Raw genomic sequence first — 14417 nt, forward strand, 5'->3', positions numbered from 1 at the left:
CAGATGACAAGAAATATGTAGCAGAAACGACTGTGGATGAATTTGAGAAGTGTAAGGCCTCATTTCTTGATCTCCATGTATGTTCTGCTTTCCATTTTGTCTTCGTACCATTAAAGGTAGAGGAGTGTAAGAGGGCCTTGTTGGACACAAATACTTCCTCTGCTCTGCAACGTTGCACCTTCCAACCCATTCAATTGAAGTCAGTTTTCCATGCTCATATTCATGCGAAACAGTACTTTTACTTTCCTGAGACAGAGGACGTAACTGTGACTTGTGCCTCGCAGAATCAATTCCTTACAGTAAAGGGGTATTATGTTGCACCTGATTTTTGTGAGTTACACAGTAAAGAGATAGCAGTTCTGCCTAGCAAGCATCATCTAGCTTTGTCAGTGAACTTCTCATCCCAGTTACGACCCTTTTTACCTTCATTCAATGTTACTTCCTTGAATGTGAACAGGCTGTCTCATGTATTAAAGGAGCTTACCTTCCTCTCTCACCTGAACAGGACTGATTTAGAGCCTTATGTACTGTCCTATCTTCCTTCATACCTTTCTCCTTCCTATTTTGGTCCTGGCATTGGTCTTCTACTTATTGTGGTCTTGTCCTGTGTTTGTGGTTTAGGCTACTATTTAAGGCACCAATTAAGGAACCCACTGAGACCACGTGTCCGTACTCGCGGATTGCAAGTGGATGTTCCTGAATAGTTAGCTACCCTACACTCTGGTTAGGCTACATGGTAGTTAGGACAACAATGTCGACGAGGACGTCAATGGTGTGGCTGAGCGATGTTCTGGTGTCAATATCTTTTTCCATATGAAGTTGTAGTATCACACATTGTACATAATAATTTTTAAAGCTGTTTAGTCATAATTAACAGTGTGTAATGAAGTGTGAATGATGAACAACCAAATATCATTTCGCTGTTAGCTGTGGTATTGAAAGAAGGTGGATGGCAGACCATAAGGGCCACCCTGTTTCAATTATAAAATGAAGGTTAGGAGAAGTGAAAAGATTTCTGAATAGTGCGTAAGTGTAAAGTCCTGTGGAACCATTTATTATGTTGGTATATGTGAATGTACTTAATACCATTTTATAGAGGTGTATAATGTGCTAGTAGAGTTGTCATTTATCTCTACTTTTTGCACAAGCCCAGAGTATATGTAAATGCTCGGCACCTCACTTTTTAGCTGACCACAGCACCACGCCCTAGTCGGCTCAGTGAGTGTACAGCGTCAGAAGCCGTTTTATAGTTATAAAGGGAGGTGGTATCGCTCTTACGTATCTCTCGGGTCGCAGTTATATTATTGTGTACCCAATAAAGAGAGATTTAATCTGCTCACTTCTGTCACCTTACGCTACCACTTAATAACAGACCAGCTTCCACCTTCTAGTGGCAGAGGACCTTTGGTGGGAAGTGTCGGGCAGTGACGGCGAGTAGCTGACGTGTACTACAGACAGTGTCGTCGATCCAACACGGTGGTCTAGTTTTACTAAAACAGCAGAACACATAATATTTATTGGTGCTAGTGGTGGCACGATATTTAGTGCTAGCCGTGTATCGATACATCCAGTCGATGTGCAAGTTAGCTAAGGAAGAATTGATCAAGGCGTGTGAAGTTCAGAAAGCCTATTATGATAAGAAGGCAAAACTTTGGAAGTTTAGTCCAGGCGATAAGTGCCTGGTGTTACTCCCCACTGCCCACAACAAGTTGTTGGTGCAGTGGAAGGGTCCATTAGATGTAGTAGAGCGCATTCAGGCCTCAACTACATAATTCAAATGGGGAATCTTCGCAAAAGGTTCCACATTAACATGTTGAAGGCTTATCATGAGTCAGAGCCCGAGGAGACTGGCCTACGAGTAGCTGATGATAGTGACCAGCCACTGAAAGAAACCAGGGCAGCTGCGGTGATCCCAGCTGATGACCATGATGACGAGCCCTTAACCGCTCAGTCCAGTCAGGAAGAGACTGTCGGAGATGTTTGACTTAACGCTGACTTAGCATTAGGTGATCAAAATGCCATAAGGTCACTGCTTTGTCAGTATGCTGATGTCTTCTCTGACCAACCTAGACTTGCAAAGGTTGATTGTCACAAGATTGAGTTGACCAGTGATACTCCCGTAAAGGTTAAGCCATATCCGATTCCCATGCGACTACTGGGTGCAGTAGACAACGAAATTGCTGACATGGAGATTGCAGGTATTACTGAGAAGTCCTCATCTCCTTACTGCAGTCCAATGGTAGTAGTCCGCAAGAAAGATGGTGGAGTCAGGATTTGTGGCGACTATAGGAGGCTCAATGCAGTCACCAAAGTGGATGCTGAGCCGATGGGTGACCACATTGCCATCTTCTCCAAGCTGGCAGGGTCACGTTATTTCACGAAGCTGGGTGAAGGGATTCTTCCAGATTCCCCTTCACCCCGAGAGCTGTCAGTTCACTGCCTTTGCTACTCCTAGGGGGTTGTATCAGTATAAAGTACTCCCATTTGGACTTACCAATTCCCCAGCAGTATTCAATCGTGCCATGAGATAAGTGCTCCATGGTATCGTAGGAGTAGAGATGTTTGTTGATGATGTCCTTGTTCATTCCGCCACGTTGGAGGAGCACCTCAGACTCTTGGAAATTGTCTTCAGTAGACTCAAGAGTTTCAACACGACTGTGAGGCCTAGCAAATGTAAGATTGCTCACAGTGAGGTGGAGTTCCTCAGACATATTGTTGGCAACAATCACTGCAGGTGTCAGGGTGACAAGATCAGGAAGGTTAGAGAAGCCCCGAGACCCATGACCAAGAAACAGGTTAGGGCATTCCTTGGCCTAGTGGGATATTATAGGAGTTTATCTCCATCTTTGCTCTCATTGCCCAACCGTTGTACAAGGTGCTACGGAAATATGCTCCAAACACCACTGAATGGGGAGAAGCGCAAGAGAGATCTTTTGCCGCCCTTAAGAACATGTTGTACAAGGAGCCTATCTTGCAGTTGCCTGATTCCAACAAACCTTTCATACTGCACACTGATACTTCACAAGATGGAGAAAGTGCCGTATTGATGCAGGAATTGGAAGGTGGAATCTTCCCAGTGGCATACCACAGCCGTAAGCTAAAACCCGGCGAGAGGAATTACAGTTCTGTTGAGAAGGAACTCTTGGCCATGGTCGATGGTGTTAAAAAATATTATTATTATTTATACGGGGCACCATTCACTCTGGAAACTGATCATATGCCACTCACTAGTCTTAGCACGATCAAGACGGCTAATGCAAGATTGACACGCTGGACACTGTATTTACAGCAGTTTAACCTTGTTGTGAGATACATCAAGGGAAGTGATAACGTAGGTGCAGACCTGATGTCTCGCCTGCTAACTGCTGACTAACACGGGCAACTGTTGTATGCTGGGTTCAGTAAGATAGGCGTCCTCAGAGATTTGAGTAATCCAAGGACCAACCTGGTTCCCAGTTAAAAGTGTACCAGTAATTGCAAACATCTCGCCTGTTGGCCCCACAGGACACAGTATGTCCAGGGCCTGTACATACATGTATACCATAAGTTAAGGGGGAAGTTTGAGAACCCTGCAGAGACAGTCCGAGGCTGTGTATGAATTACCTTGTGGAACGTCTCGAGCTGTGGGCCTCTCTGAGGATTCCCGGAGAATGCACAATATCCACATGAGTGTTCACACCCACGGTGGGTGTTAAAACGTGACCTCCCCGAGATTGCGTAGCGATTCTCAGCTTTCTGTCATTAATCGTAAGCATAGAGTTAGTTAACCAGTAAACTGGGTTCCATTAGCGAATCGCAGCGTTTGATGTCCTGCACAGACGCCCAGTCTTTTTGCTCATGACCACGTTCCCTGGTTAATTTAGCGAATTGCAGCGTTTGATGTCCTGCACAAATGCCCAGTCTTTTCGCTAATTAAGTTTAGGGTTTAACCAATAAACTGGGTCAGCGTTTGATGTCCTGCACAAACGCCTTGACTATGTTTCCTGGTTAATAATGTAAATAGTGTACTTTTTGTAACATAAGTACTGATTGCTAGGCAGAGAAAGAGAAATGACACTTTTGATGCTCCACCTTAATTCCTTTTGCAGGTGCAGCTGGTGGGTGCAGCATTGGCATGCAGATCAGCTGGTCGTCCCTGTCGCATGCTGCTGCCCCTTCTCTTCTGCCTCGTCATCATTATTTACTATGAATTTGTACTACATGATTTTACACGTAGGTGCAGTTACACCACAACTGTCACACCTACACCATGTATAACATACATTACGGTACATAACAATTAGTTGTTAATGTAAATGTAGCGAACTTTTTGCTCAGTTTGACCTGGGTACAGGATTTTTCACCGTCGTCACGGAGTTTTTCCCTCAAGGTTGCTTCTATTAACGTAAATACGAGTTTTTTTTTTTCACTCACTGGCGACTGTGACTTTCTCCTGTAGCAGGATAGCACACACACACCACAGTGTGAATTTTGTGTGACTGAGTTAGGAATTATATGTATGTATATTGAAATCTTTTTTTTTTCTGAAGGAAAAAAAGATTTTATTTTCATGGGGCGTAATGTCACGAGTCGGCTCGTGACATCATTTGGTGGGAAACCACGAACTCTAGTAGAATCCCAGTGTTTATCGTTCAGTTAACCACTCACCCGGCCGGGAGTGTTTTTCAGGCAATTTTCCAATGTGTCATAAATGATCGTCTTTGTGCAAGACATTAGCACTTCCGCTGAGCGATTTGTTGTGGGCATGTTTCGCTCACTCTAGCCGTTAGTAATGCGGCTGGACATTTGCCTCTTTCCCACGATACGAAGTCAGTCAAGTTTTGTGTGCCGTGGAAGCAAGTTGTGTGTGGCAGTGTCCCTTCTCAGTAACGACACCCAGTTCCCGCAACCGCCGTTGAATTCCAGAGGCTCAGCGTGTGCAGTGTCCCTCCTCAGTAACGACACCCAGTCATCCACTTTGTCCACTTTTCTGACCAGTATTTTCTTTTCGTTTTCCTAGGTTGAAGAGTTTAGCTTCTGAGTGAGCGAGTGAGTGCGATCTCTTTATTTTGAATTCATTTTGAAATGTAACGTAAATTTCTTTGTAATCATTAAATTTAACAGTTCTTTTTCTCGAGCTTAGTGTAATGTAAATTCGAGTTTTATTTTCTATATTAAGCTTATTTCACTTATAGCTCCTAGCTTGCAGAAACGCTTTGCTATTCATAACTGGTACTTAGGCCAGTCTTTTGTATTAGGCTTAAAATTCGTTGTGCCATCTAGGAGTTAATGCATCAGCAAGAACCTGATATCATTAATAGTATTAATTAATGATTCTCAAGGGTGAAGTCACTTTCTCCAGAGGCTAACAGTACTAACAACAGCAATTGTGAGGAATTAGTCTCTGCTGTGTACTCTTGAGAAAGTTTATAAATTCTCGTTTTTAGAGAATCGGCGAAGCAAGCCAGTATAAAGTAATCATTGCTTGATTTAGCAAGACAATTCATTGTCCCTCCTCTCAGTATTATTTAAAAATCATCCTTTAATATTGTATAATCTTAAAAATCCCGTGACAACCGACTACACTAGGTTCATAGAGGCAGTCAATTCTCTCTAAGTCCAATTTTCCCCCCAGAATATAACCTACAACAGTCAGAGTTATATCTAGGTCCCTAACTGTACTACTGACGGAATAGGTACAAAGTGGGAAACAACCTTCGCCCAAGAGTCTGACCAGGACGAAAATCTCTCTCGAGTTTTATCGCTTGCGAGGTAGATCTGCTAACCACTGCACCAATGCCCACTGCCCCCTCCTAATAAATTGTTTATATTCGGAGAGGCTGCGTCTGTAATCCCTTCTGGCGGTTTTATTTTCATCTCTCTCTCTCTCTCTCTCTCTCTCTCTCTCTCTCTCTCTCTCTCCTAGTCAGTCTTCCTTTCCCTCACATACTACCACACTTTATTTCTTCCCCTCATTCTTTCCACGTCCGAATCACCCCACTGTATTTCTTTAGGTCAGTATTATAAAAATCCACGGTAAGGGGATGTGAGAGAGTAGTAAGCAGATAAAGAAAGAAAGGAAGAAGTTCTATTTGTAAGAAAGGATGTGTACTTCGCCAGCATGGGAATGCGTGAAAAAATAGTAATATCACACTCTCCCTTTCCATTTTCTTTCCGCCTCTTGCACTGTATGTTAAACTTCCCTTTGTATGTTAATGAGGAGGAATTTGTTGATATATGTGTGAAGGACAGATTAACCTTTACTGATGTAGGGGAAAATAAAGTTTCTGCATAATGTGAAAAATGAAGAATCATCATTGACCTCAACATCATTATTACCTACATCATCATCATCACCATCACAATTAACATCACCATCACCACCACCATTATCAAAGTAGATCATCACCACCACCATTACCACAACCACCACCATCACCATCACCCCCACCTCCACCATCGCCATCAACACCATCATCACCACCACTACCACCACCATGATCATCAACCAGACCTCGTTTTATCAACCAAAGGATGAAGGAAAAAACATAAAAGAAACCATGTCATTTGAAGGCGAGAGAATGACTATACTTCGCCGGCATGAGAGGGTATGTGAGTATGAGGGAATATTCAGAGGGGTGGCAGTATGTTTGTGAAATATGTCATCCTGGGAGTGGAAGAAAGGGAGATAGCATATTTCAAGTGTGTGTGTGTGTGTGTGTGTGTGTGTGTGTGTGTGTGTGTGTGTGTGGTGATATTTCTCTTTCTCAACAGCTTCCATTGTGTGTGTGTGTGTGTGTGTGTGTGTGTGTGTGTGTGTGTGTGTTTAAAAGCTAGAATAAATTGGGATGAAAAGAGACAGATAGACAGAGCCAAAATGATGCAAAACAGATGGACATATAGAAAAAGCAGAGTTAAAGGTTCAGTAGATTTAAAGAATATGTACCAGAGAGACAGACTGACACAAAGCAAAAAGAGATACAGAAAAAGATGTAGGGGTAGGTATACAGATAAAAACAGATATCTCTCTCGTACTGAATGGACTAATAAACACACACACACACACACACACACACACACACACACACACACACACACACACACACACACACATTCTCAAACTTGATATGGAGCAGTTGACAGAGTATAAGACAAACATGTTCAAATATCGATTGACAGCTACACAGATAGACACGCAAACAGACAGACAGACAGATGGACAGGTAGATACATAGACATATAGACAGATAGACAGACAGACATACTAAGTGAAGTACGCCATTACCAGCGCCCATAAAACTGGCAAGTGTGGTACGTGAGAAATGGTAAAAAATAAAACATTAACACCAGCAGCACACACCCTTATTCCCATGCTCTCTCCATGTCACACTCTGACTCCCACACTCCCACACTCCCACACTCGGTCTCACTGACTGACTGACTGACTGAGTAACCCGTTCAGTGAGTGTGTGACTAAGTGAGTGAGTGGCTTACTGACTTAATAATTGCATGTCTACCTAAATGCCCGACGGACTAAACTGTTGATTGACTGACCCTCTCTCTCTCTCTCTCTCTCTCTCTCTCTCTCTCTCTCTCTCTCTCGCTCGCTCGCTCGGTCGCTCTCTACGTGCAGTATGTAAGAAAGCCATACCTTCAACTTTTTCCACACCATTCTGCTCACGGTTGACTCACTATACAACTTAATACCAGAAAAAAAAAAAGTGAAAAGTCATGAAAATATCCAGCAAACAGGGTGTGAAAAAGTGGCCTGAGTGCATGATAAAAACACAGCCTGCATTCAGTATTAACTTTACCTTTTTGTGCATGACTCCTCTACCCCAGTGCTCATAATCGGGTCCCTGTGAATGTAATATTGTCACGAGTTTAGCATGTTTAAGTTTAATGAAAAAAAAGAAAAAGCATTATAGAAAGGGGCTAACTATTCCTTTCTCTCTCTCTCTCTCTCTCTCTCTCTCTCTCTCACACACACACACACACACACACACACACACACACACACACCTTTGTTCAGTCCTGGTGGGGGACACCTACTCTCTTAATGCATGTTTGACACTGCACGATAAAGTTAAAGTACATGATACAAAGTGCTCTCTCTCTCTCTCTCTCTCTCTCTCTCTCTCTCTCTCTCTCTCTCTCTCTCCACATCTCTTGCATGATTCACCTATTCATTCCTCCATTCATAATCGACTAGCTATGGAAGCAAATATGAGGTCTTTAATATGTCCTAAATATGGAGAGAGAGAGAGAGAGAGAGAGAGAGAGAGAGAGAATGGTAACTCATGCCTTCTCTACGCATGACACTCTACCCCTCTGTGCATGACTGACTCCTCCTGGAATTTAATACTCACGAAGAAGTGCAAAATACGCCCCTTTCCTTCATGATTTATACTCACAATCCTTTGCGCATGATCCCCACATTTCTGCATGACTCCCTTTCACTAATAGAACATAAGAACATAAGAAGAGAGGATAACTGCAGTAGGCCGGTTGGCCCATGCTAGGCAGCTCCTAGAAGAGTAACTGAACTACTAGAATGAGATAAGGATAGCATAGAAGAAGGCTCTCCCCCGCCCTCCAAACCCTCCAGCCGAAGCCGGCAGGAAAAAGTCAGAAAGAACACCACGCCGTATAGAAAAACTGGCGTGGACATTTTACAGGAAAGTGTGAAAGGAGAATAGAGACTATCATAGTGTAACCTGAAAAGAAAATTTTTTTGAATTAGTATTGGTTATAAAATTTTCTTTATTCTATATCCACCCCTTATTTGCCATATGCTTATCTAGCCTATGCTTGAAACTCTCAATGGAAGAGGCAGCAACTACTTTACTAGGTAGCTTATTCCATTCGTCTACTACTCTATTACCAAACCAATTTCTACCGATTTCCTTTCTGAAACGGAATTTTTCTAGTTTGAAACCATTATTTCTAGTTATATACTGTATGCTCACTTTAAGTACCTTGCTAATATCTCCCTTGTTTATACCATTCATCCACTTAAAAACCTCAATTAAGTCTCCCCTTACTCTACGGCTCTCTAGCGAATGCAGACTTAGTCTTTTCAGTCTGTCTTCATATGACAGGTTCCGGACGTCATGTATCATTTTAGTCATTCTTCTCTGTACATTTTCTAACGAATTAATATCCATTCTATAGTAAGGACACCAAAATTGTACTGCGTAGTCTAAATGTGGCCTTACTAATGCTAGATAAAGTTGCAGTATTACTTTAGATGATCTATTGCTCACGCTTCTCGAAATAAATCCTAGGACCCTATTTGCTTTATTTCTCGCATTAATTCACTGTTGCCTAGGTTTAAGGTCGCTACAAATCATAACTCCTAGATCTCTCTCGCATTCCGATTTGCTAATTTCTTTGTTATCTAAGCTGTATTTAGTATCTCCAATGGTCTTGCCTACGTTAAGTACTTTACATTTTTCAACGTTAAATTCCATTTGCCAAGTTTTAGACCATTTGGACAATGTATCGAGGTCTTTTTGTAAGTTATGGCAATCGTCAGTCGAGTCAATGATACGCCCTATTTTTGTATCGTCGGCAAATTTGCTGATGCTGCTATTGACTCCCAAGTCTAGATCATTTATATATATGATAAATAATAAGGGACCGAGTACTGAACCCTGTGGTACACCGCTAGTTACTAATCCCCAGTCCGACTTAGTTCCATTTATTAATACTCTCTGCTTTCGTCCTTTCAGCCAGGATTCTATCCATTTTAAGATATCGCCGTCTATACCGTGTGCTCGAACCTTTCTAACTAACCTTTCGTGTGGGACTCTATCAAAAGCTTTACTAAAGTCCAGATAAATAACATCGTAAGCTTTATCGCTATCTACTGCCTCATAGACCTCCGAGTAGAATGACACCAAATTTGTGAGGCAGGATCGTCCTTGCCTGAATCCGTGCTGACTTTCGTTTATAAGATTAAATCTTTCTAAGTGTTCTCTAATCTTATTTGCCAAAATTGACTCTAACATTTTTCCTACTATTGACGTTAGACTTATCTGTCACTGTAAGATCTGTAACACCTCTTCCTAAGCGATTTCTTCTGCCACCTTTCTGTTTCGTAAAACCTCTTCCTAAGTGATATATTTTGACTCACTTTTCATGCCTTTGTTCATGACTGACTCCCCACTGAAAAACAGGCTCATATCCTGTCATTATAAGCGTCGCAACACCCTCTTCCTATGCGATTTATTTTGTCAGTAACACCGTGACATTCTCTTGTATGTTCTTTATATCGTGTTGGCAAAGTTTTCATCAACTGGTATATGAAGGTCAACCACTGAGTAAAAGTTCGTGCTCCTGTCTCTGTGCTGATCTATTTATTATTATTCTTTTTGGCCGAGACCCCCCTCGGCAGCCACCCTCCCTCCCCGTGGGGTGTGATCCTCGGGGGTCCCATCCTTTCTAACACTGACTCGAGTGAAGGTCTACTCCTGCGATAAATTTCGTTTCCCTTAATCGCGCCCTATAAGACCTGGACATTATCCTGCAAACAGGGAGTGAGTTGGTGAGTGAGTCGATAAGTAAATAAATAAGTATGTAAGAAAGTGATTGAGTGAGGAATTGTGTGACTGAGTGAGTGAACAAGTGAGTGAGTGAGTGAGTGAGTGAGTGACACAGTTAGAGACAAGCACTGTCTTTAGCTTCCCTTGTGAGCGTGGGGAAAAAAAAAAAAAAAAAGTCCTCTTGCCAGAAGTGTCAAATCTAAGCCCTTCCCTCCCTCACCCCCTTCTCGCCGACGTCAATGGCTTATTGTCCCCCGGAGGCCCCCCAGCCTCCCCTGGGGCCGCCTGACCCAAAGGGTGGCCTCTGGGTCCCCCCGGGTGCACCCCCGCCACATCCACATTATACCAAAATTACGCCAATAATTTTGCTCATAATCAGCTGTAGCTCTCGCAAGAGATCACTTCTTTTCATTTTTTTTTTTCTTCCTGTTATCTCATTAACACCAAAAGCTCTACAGTTCCAAAAAGCTCTTCGAAAATTATATATATGATTTGGCATATCATTGGCCTTTCAAGAAAATTTTGTTGTTTTTGTGTAGTTTGAGAGTTAACTGAATGTTGTTTTTGTAGTTGTCGTATTGGTGGTGGTAATAGTAGTAGTAGCTGTTAATATTGTTTCTGTTTTTGCTACTGTTAATTTCCTGATGTGTACGCCAACAGAATATTCTCTCTCTCTCTCTCTCTCCGTATGTGTGTGTGTGTGAGTTTTACAGGATATTGTTTCCGTTCCTGAATAACATCATTTCCGTACATAAACAAATAAACATACATATAAACAAAACAAAATAAAAAATACCCCCAAAGTCATAATCCTATTGGCAGTCTTACAAGCCAATCAGCCTTTTTAGACACCTTGTAGTTCCCTTCAGCGCCATACACCTTCTCAAGAAACGTGACCTTTTTCGTCCCCTGTAGCTTCTTTCATAACCAACAGCTTCTTATTCGTACCAGGATTTTTTTTTCCACTCTGTAGGTCCTATTCAGCCGTTTATTACCATCCAATTAAGGTGATATAATTTTTTGGTCACACTGTATCTCTCCTCCTACCACGCAACCCGCCCAATGAAGTCTAACTTTTCTGACACACGGTAATTTGCCCTCTTCGCTGCATTCAGTAATTTTTGAGCATTTTTCATTACATTTTTTTGCCCCATACTGTTTCCTTATAAAGGTTATGTAATTTTTGGACATCCTGTATATGATGTTCAATTATGGACAAAATGATGATGATGATGATGATGATGATGATGATTATTATTATTATCCGCTCATCTATCCATCAAGTAATCCAGTGTTGCCCCCTGATGAGCATAGGAGCCCGGAGATAGGCAAGTTGGTCCTGACATTTAAGATGAGATTGACCAGCCTGACTCATCCCTGACCGGCATTACGTTAGCAATAATCTCCAACCACCCCTTGGGTATAAACCTGCACAGGCTCAATCCGCTTGGAGCGCTTTATTACCCTCTAAACCACCAGGCGCCATAATAATAATAATCCGTCCGTCCGTCCGTTGCCAGACACCATAATCCCATAAGGGGTGGCCATTTGACTCTGAGTTATTTGTTTTACGGGGAGGGGCACTAACCCTCCACCAACCCACTTGTTGACACGTAGGGAGCACGTATGGCTTGGTTATATGGTTACCACCCAGCATTGTAAATGGTTTCTTGGCTTACAGGAAACCATTTGGCTTGTCACTCAATGTAAAGTCACCTGTAAAGGAAAGAAAAGCAATAAGAAGTGACAGGAAAGATGGGAGAAATAGGAAGAGAGGAGGGCAGGCACAGAAGAAGAATGATAAAGGCTAAGGAAGAAGTAGGCAGCACTACATCAAGTGAGTAGATGATGGCTGCCACCACCTATCACAACAAAAGCCTGTTTTTCACTCATGGCACCTGAATTTTGAAGGCACCAAGGAAGAGTTTTAAAGCAATATATAGAAACAGGTCCTTCATTATCCCCTCCTCCCTCACTTTCTCTCCCCATAAAGTTAAGTTTCCATACTTTAATTGGGTCTGTGTAGAGGCAGTGAACATCTTCTCTGGACCATGTGAAAGGGTGGTGGGTGCAGAGAAGACAGTCTGTGTCTATGTCACTCTTGAACAGTGAAAAGCCCACCACCCAGAGGAAGTTGAAGCTCTTGAGGTTCCTTACTTCTACTCCACAGCCCTCCAGGATGTCTGCACTGGCTACCCACAGCTGTCCCAGCAACCCACACTGTGTGTAAAGAGAAAGATCACAGCACTCTAGCAGAACCAAGACCTGTGCCAGAGGTATGCAGACAGCTCTGGCTGACTGTCCCACCTGAGAAGCTCCTGCCTCCACCACCCTCACACCACATTCACGTACCACATCACTTACATCAGAGCATTCTCTAGAGCTTCCTCCATAACCTCCTGTGCCCTGTGAGTTTTGTCCTCATCTTCAGCTTCCTCCTCATCGTCAGAATCTATCAACTGCTCAAAGTCCTCCGAGGTGAGGGGGAAGTTGAGCCGTAATGCCTCAGTACCCAAACTGCGTGTCAGTGTTGCGGTTTGTGAGGAGATTATGGTAGATTTGTCGCTGCTCTCCTCCAGCAGCGTTTTGGTAGGCGGAGAAGATGCCAGGGCAGGCTAGGTGGCCAATACACACATAATATATTGTCCTTTCATCCTAAATATCAAAATAAACACTCAAAATACACTTCACATTTCAACACCAAAGCCAAACCCACAGCAGCAAAACACCATTATTATTATTATTATTATTATTATTATTATTATTATTATTATTATTGTTATTATTATTATTATTATTGTTGTTGTTGTTGTTGTTAGCATTAGCATATTATTATTATTATTATTATTATTATTATTATTATTATTATTATTATTGTTATTATTATTATTATTATTATTATTATTATTATTATCGTGATGATTCACTCCTGCTGCTAATACTACTACTACTATTACTACTACTACTACTGCTGCTACTACTACTACTACTACTGCTACTACTACTACTACTATTGTAATTATTGTTATTATTAGTATTTTCATTATTATTATTATTATTATTATTATTATTATTATTATTATTGGAGGTTATGTAACTTTTGGACATCCCGTTACTTTCGATTCCTCCATTGCAGCCTCCCAAAGTAAGGTTCTGACTTTTGAGCACTCTGTAGTATTCAGATTCCCACAACACTGTGTCCAATATATTACCCGTCCCCGCCCCGGAGGGCTCGGGGACGGGTATTGTTTTCACTCCATTTCTCTGTTTGTTTGTTTGTTTGTCTGTCTGTCTGCCTGTCTTTTAACAACTTTACGCGAACACTACTTGGTTCGATTTTTACTAAAATATCGGGGATGATTGGCTATGACCTTCTTATCACCTGATTTAATTTTGGGCCAAATTGGGTCAAGGACAAGGCTGTAGGGAAAAAAAGGTAAAAAAAAAAAATGGTAACTATTTTTTTCGCCATAACTCCTGTCAGATTTGTCGTATCGACACGAGACAAAACCTAAATGTGCGTTTGTCAGATGTGCATCCTACAACATGCCTCATTACATCAGGGGGCCACCCCTCAGTCAGCGGCAGGGGGGCCAGAATCAGGTTGGTCAGACCTAAAATTTCAAATGGGCATAAAGTCATCAATTTTCACCCGAGTTACTTCAGATTTGTTATGTGACTTCTTTGACTAGATATCCTGTAGTGTTTATAGGTCAGCACTAAAATGACTGGCGGGGACGGGTTTGCTGTGCCTTGGCACCGCTTCTTGTTTTGCTTAGTACACCTTACTGTCCTCTTCCGTGTTAGATACATCATTCTGATATTGTCGTACTCTCTATAACTAACTCTCCAGGATATTAACCAGACATATCCAAAAAATAATCACTAAGG

This window comes from Coenobita brevimanus, chromosome 104 (genome assembly GCF_032717465.1).
Source record: "Coenobita brevimanus isolate Jiangsu-jjx chromosome 104, ASM3271746v2, whole genome shotgun sequence".
In the NCBI taxonomy this organism is placed as follows: Eukaryota; Metazoa; Arthropoda; class Malacostraca; order Decapoda; family Coenobitidae; genus Coenobita; species Coenobita brevimanus.